Here is a 7,135-nt window from a genome sequence, read left to right as displayed (position 1 = left end):
GAGGGAGAGGGAGAGGGAGAGGGAGAGGGAGAGGGAGAGGGAGAGAGAGGCGCAGAATGGGCCTGCTTGGCTTGAGCATTTAAAACCCCATATCTCATCTCTAGTTGAACATTTCCTTCAACAAGGCCTCTTATTCTACCAAGACAGTACCTCCCAACCTCCTAAAGGTGCCACTCTCTAGTGACCAAGCATTCAATTCTATGAGCTTATGAGGCCCATTCCTATCATGCACACAAAATTTTTTATATAATTTTATATACAACATACACACAAGCACACACACATAGACAAGCATGCACGCACACACGCAGACACACACACACTCACACACACAGACACACAGACACACACGCGCACACACACACACACACACACACACACACACATATACAACATTGTAAGCAGCTAATATAAATGTTATCTGCATAATTTTTTTTGTTTTTTACTGATGGGAAGACTATTATTCTCTTGGTATATTTTGAAGATAAAACTTTCATTTCCAAAGGACAAATTAGATCTAGGGATAAGTGATATAAGTCAGTGACAGTGACAGTAATAAAAAAAGTACATGTTTTACTATTATTTTAAACAGGTTAATATCAGATCTGGCTCTCAAAATTGTTTTAATAATATATTAAATATATATTCTTCCTGGTGTTACTGATGCCATTCCAGTACAATAACATAAATTTTACCCAGAAATTCCACACATGGACTCTCTTACAAATATTTAGTCAATTTGATAACTGGAATTCTTGTTGTTTAACCTTTGTAGGAACTAATAATAGTATATCTTTTTAATGGCAAAAATGATTAAAATTTGAAATATTAGATTTGGTAATTTAATCAGAATATAACTATTGGGTAAGTAATCTAGGAAGAAGAATCTTGTTCTAGATAAAGCTACATTGTATACATTATTCTTCAATTACTTTGAGGTTATATCACATAGGGAGTCAAATATAACGATATTTTACTATTCTAAGGATTTAGGAATGTTTAATAAACATGTGTTCAAACCCAAGACATTTATATCCATGTTGCTATTAAGAGAATGTGTATGTTATACATTCTGTTTGAAGCTACTGCTTCCTGATCCTCTTCAGTCTTTGTCAAAACTCTAAACAACAACAACAACAACTCATTCAGCAGACAAGATGAAGAATGAATATCTCAGAGAATTATGGATGGTTGTGACCCATCCATGGTTGCTGGGAATTGAACTGAGAACCTCCAGAAGAGCAATCAGTACTCTTAACCACTGAACCATCTTCTTACATTTATGCATTTACTTACTTATGCATCTCCGTAAGTATTTCTGTATGTATTTCTGTATATATTCTGTATGTATTTCTGTATTTCTGTATGTATGTATGTATTTCTGTATGTATGTACGTACGTATGTATGTATGTATGTATGTATTTTATTATTTACATACCAAACTATTGCCCTTCCCAGTTACTCCTTTACAAACTACCTGTTCCCATGTCCCTCATCTTCTCCAACTTGAGGTTGTATCCTTCTCTTGTTATATTCCCAATCCGATCAATCAATTTAAATCTCTGAAAGATTAGGCACATCCTCTCCCACTGACAGCAGACAAGACCACTATGGAGAGAGTGGCCTGCAGTTCTGCTACATATGTACTGGGGAACTCCTTCTAGCCTGTGGATGTGCTTGGGTTGGTGCCACAGTCTCAGAGAGTTCCACGGGTCCAGGTTAGTTGACACTGTTGGTCTTCTTGTGGGGTTCCTATCTTCTTCAGAGCCTTTCATCCTTCCCCCAAATATTCCTTAATAGTCTCTGACCTATGTTCAATGTTTGGTTGTAGACATCTGCATCTGCTTCTGTCACCTGCTGGATAGAGCCTCTCAAAGGCAAGCCTTCTCTCTGTATGAATAACAGAACAAGAGTCATTAATAATATCAGGTATTGGTGCTTGCCAATGGGATGGGTGTCAAGTTGACCTGTTATTGATTGGGCATTCCTTCAGCCTCTGCTCCATCTTTGTGCATTTCTATTAGACTGGACAAATTTTGGGTCGAATTTTTTTGTTGATGGGTTTATATCCTTATTTTGGTCTACTCAGGTTCCATATCCCCACCTTTGGTCATCATTTGAGAAACTATTTCCTTATTATTGTTTAAATCCCTTTTTAAATCTTTTATTTATCAATTTTTTACAATCCAGATTTTATTCCCCCAACCGGGGGCAACCTCTGACTGTTCCACATCCCATATCTACTCCCCACACTCCTGTCTCCACAAGGGTGTCCCCACAGCCTACCACCCACCCAACCAAACCTCTAACCAACCTGGGTTTCCATTCTCTTGAGGATTAAGTGCATCTTCTCTAAATGAACCTAGACTTGGCAGTCCTCTGCTGTATATGTGTTGAGGGGCTCATATCACCTGTTGTATGCTGCCTGGTTGGTGGTCCAGTGTCTGAGAGAACGCAGTTGTCCAGGTTAATTGAGACTGTTGATCCTCCTACAGAGTTGTCTTCTGCTTCAGCTAATTCTAGCTTTTCTTTAATTTAATAACAGGGGCCAGCAGCTTCTGTCCATTGGTTGGGTGCTAATATCTGCATCTGACTCTTTCAGCTATTTGTTGGGTCTTTTGGAAGGCAGTCATGATAGGTCCATTTGTTGAGTATTCCATTTCCTGAGAAATAGTGTGAGATTTTGGAGCCTCACCTTGAGCCTGATCCTACTTTGGGACTGTCACTGTACCTCTTTTTCCTCAGACTTCTCTCTGTTTCTATCCCTGCAGTTCTTTCAGACAGGAACAATTATGGGTGAGAATTTTGACTGTGGGATGACAATCCCATCCCTGCTCCATCTTCCTGCTGGAGGTGGGCTCTATCAGTTCCCTCTCCCTACTGTTGGGCATTTCATCTAAGGTCCTTACCTTTGAGACCAGAGTCTTTCACCTCTTAGGTTTTGGGTACATTCTAGAGGGTTCCCCCAACCTCCTACTTCCTGAGGTTGACTGTTTCCTGGCAGGAATGGGTGGATGGATGGGGGCACACCCTCATAAAAGTAGGAGCCGTGGGGATGGGATAAGGGGCTTCAGGGGGGAATTGGGAAAGGAGATATCATCAGAATCGTAAGTAAATAAAATATCCAATTAAAAAAAACAGATAATGGAACTTGCTATTGCAGTCAAGCATTTGAGCTTTTTGTCAACAATTTAATATTACCCATATTACAGGGATTCCTTATAAACTTCAAGGACAAGCTACTGTAGAAGAGGCCCATGGAACCATGAGTTGGATTTCCCCAGACATCACAAATTTATTTAAATTATGCTCTTTTTATTTTATTTTTTTTAATAATTGAATGTCAATGAACTTTATTCTGAATGTCTATGGTACACTATAAATAGACATACTTGTGCCTAGGGGAAAAGAAAGGATACACGTACTAGCATTTGGCATGATCCTGATCAGGTATCTAATATGGGGAACAGGGCATGTTTGTGTTTTTTCTGCAGGATGCTGAAGGAGCATGGTGGCTGCAAGAGAGATTGGTTAGACATGCTGATGCTGGGTCAAAGAATGATTTTGAACTGTGAGCTGGCTGAGTACCCTGACAATGGTGACTGGGAAGCAGTATTGGACATATGTTCCTGACTCACCTTTGTTTCCTATATCCCAGATGAGACAAACTACCTTGCTTCAAGTTTTTAGACTCCGTGCAACAGAGATCAAAAAGAGAAGTTATAATGACTTTTGTATTTTTCTTAAATGTAATCAGTTATTTGGACTCAATCATGGACTGGCCTAGAAATGATTATAACATTGGAAATAACCGTCTTCATTTTAAAGAGTGGTTCTGGACATTTTCAGAGGCAAATTTGAAGTTAGCTGCAGTTCTCTATGATGTTATGTTAGCAAGAGATAAAGTTGGAACAGGATCTAGGATTCAAACACGTGTTAGTGCATGTGTTATGTCTCTTTTAATTGTCGAGTTAAAATTATTTTTGTTTCTTCTAAAGGATTTAATGTAAGCTGCATTGATTGTATACATTCTAATTGTGTTAGTGTGTTGAAACATGACATGTCGGTTACTGGGATCTATCAACTAGATTTTGTCTTATTGCCCTGAGTATTACAGAACATTGGTTTTCTGAAAAAAGCTTGCAAGTACTGGAAGAGTGAGCCAGGCTTTAAGCAGAAGCAAGAGGGTAGTGGGCTTGATTATTGCTGGTATAACAGCTTTAATTTCATTAATTGCTAGCACCACTGTTTCTCTATTTGTTTTGACACAAGAAATTAAGACAGCTACATTTTAAAATCATTTAGCAAAAAAAAAAATATTACTAATGTGTTGAGTATACAAGAGGATTTAAAAAGAACTTAGGAACAACAGATTGATGCTCATTATCCTATTCAAATTATTGAAAGTAGGATCGAAGTCTAAGAGTAACGAGGCATCTCAAGTGCCATGCCAAATACCAATGAAACTGTGATACTTCTAAAATTTACAATGATAGTCATTATAATTAGGAAAAGTTTAAAGACTCTTACAGAGTATTTGACATAATTCTAACACCTCTCTGGATGATTTATCTTTGCATTGTGAGATTGTGAATTTAAGGAATGCTGCTCTTTTGAGCTTTGATGCTGCAGATAATGCTGATAAAATTATCCATGGCTTTAGGGCAGTATTTCCATTTGGGTCAAGTGTCAAGAATGGCATATATAGCTTGAACATGCTAGCCCTTTTTGTTCTGGGAATATTTTATTCCCACTCATCTTATGAAAGCTTGTCTTTAATAACATCAACATGTTGCCAGCCAGTGTACATGACTTGAAAATGAAAATGGACCCCTAAGACAGGGTTATTAATTTAACAGACTGTCAAGTCAAGGTCAGGTAAGATTCTGTAAAAAGCCTTACCTACCTAAGACACAAGTGCATTCCTTTTGATACTGCATATTCCATGATCGGTAAGGAAGGTGTTCTTGTCAGAATGACCTAAGACAGACTCAGTCTTATTTATGAAATAAAAAAGGAATAGATGTGGAGAGCTTTGGGGGCTGCTTGACAAGAATCTGACATTGGTGAAGGACAAGGAAATGGGCTTTAGGAAGGAATCTGACATTAGGCTAGAACAAAGAAGTAATTTCAGTCAGGAATATGAATATTATGCTAGAACAAAGAAGTAATTTCAGGCAGGAATGTGAATCTTAGGCTAGAACAAAGAAATAATTTCAGGCAGGAATATAAATCTTAGGCTAAAGCAAAGAAGTAGGCTTCAGGCATTAAAATGACTTTGGGCTAGGACAGGGAAGTAGGCTCAGATATTTGGGGCATCCTAATAAGCCCTTAGAAATAGTGATTAAGGGATTGATTGTGGGACTTTGTTTATTGCCTTGCTTGTTTTTGATTATTTGTGTTTATTGTCATGCTTGTTCCTTGACTAGTTGCATCTACTTTATTGCTAGTTCCTCAACCTAGAACTGACCTTAATACTTGCAAAAAATTAAAATGTTATAAAGGCAAAAAGGAGGAGGGATCAGATAGGGAGCTTAAGGGGTTAGAAATGGGGAAAGGGAATAACATCTGAAATGTAAATAAATAAAATATTGAATAAGAAAAAAGAAAAAAGAAAACAAAAAACAAACCAACAAAAAAGAAATTTAGAGCTCACAGTACCTGCTGAAATACTCCAAAAGCTATTTATTTGTTCCTTTGATGTTTGAGGAAGAGGCACTAAGTTCCAAAAACTACAGTTTCTGTCCAGAGAGAATTATAGAAGGCAGGTCAGCTACAGTAGGATAGGAACTTAGTCTTAGATACGTAAACTTTTATTATGCAGCAACCCTAAATATATTGCAAGACAGTCTTACTTATCCCAAATCTTGTAAGACCAAGTCTTACCCTCTGAGAACATTCTTCCTCCTCTGCTGCCTCAAGCAGACTGGCAAGAAAGAAGAATTCACATCAGGGCTGGCCCCTCGCAATTTTTACTATATTAATGTTGCCAATCCATGAGCATGGGAGATTTCTCCATTTTCTGACATCTTCTTCGATTTTTTTCATGAGATACTTGAAGTTATTGTCATACAGGTCTTTCATTTGTTTGGTAAGAGTTACCCCAAGATATTTTATATTATTTGTGGCTATTGTAAAGGGAATTCTTTCCTGAAATTCTTTATAGTATAGTATAAGATAGTATATAAATTAGCTATAGACTAAAACTATATCAACAATGTTGCTATAAGGCAGAATTTACAAACCATACAAAACTGCACAAAAATAAATTCATAAAGTATACCATCTATCAAATTATTTACAGTCTCATAGAGAAAGCCATGAATTCTAACTTGACTTTCTACAGGAGTAATAGCTAAATTCCTTTTTCTTAGGATCTCAATAGAAATGGCTTAGCCCAACCTGGAGTGATGGTGTGTCAGTTATGTCTTGTGCCTTGGAAAATCCCCGTGAGACCAGCCAAGGCGCTGTATTTCTACCTCATGGAGTATTCTCCTGGAATATACTTTGTAGTGGAGTGCTAACAAAGTAGAGGGGATCTTCTCAGTTTAGCAGTAGTGTGGCTTTGATCAGAGGCCCTAGCTGGCAAGATGCCAAGCCTTAGTTTGTTGTCTCATGTCCTGAAAACACAAAGACTAATAGATGCCATTTTGGTCTTGCAAGTTGGCTTATTTGAAATTTACTTTTTAATTAAGCTCTAACTTCAATGTGGGCCACATTGATTTTTCTCTATATTCACTCGTTTACTCAGAGAGACCAGTGTGATAAGTCCTCTGAAGCTACCATTGGGAAAGACGGAGGTTATAGAATAAGCTTCCATGTCTGAGTTTTGGAATCTGGCTAGTCACTGTTAGAGAATTGCTCTTTGTGAAGACATTACTTTGAGGCCAAACAGAATCAGGGATTTAAAACTAGTCCAGGGACAAGGTGCTACTGTCTCAGGCTCTGGAAATGTCAGTCATTTGTGTGTTCCAGGTTTACTTGTGTAACTATGTATGTGAGAGATATTACATAATTGTCTGCCTCTCAGGAAGTAGGAAAACTAGAAGATACTATGACCTCAAAAAAAAGAGAAATACACACAAGAGAGAGAGAGAGAGAGAGAGAGAGAGAGAGAGAGAGAGAGAGAGAGAG

The sequence above is a fragment of the Grammomys surdaster genome, unplaced genomic scaffold (genome assembly GCF_004785775.1).
Source record: "Grammomys surdaster isolate TR1022 unplaced genomic scaffold, NIH_TR_1.0 126124, whole genome shotgun sequence".
NCBI classification, from domain to species: Eukaryota; Metazoa; Chordata; class Mammalia; order Rodentia; family Muridae; genus Grammomys; species Grammomys surdaster.
Note: the sequence above shows the minus strand (reverse complement) of the source record.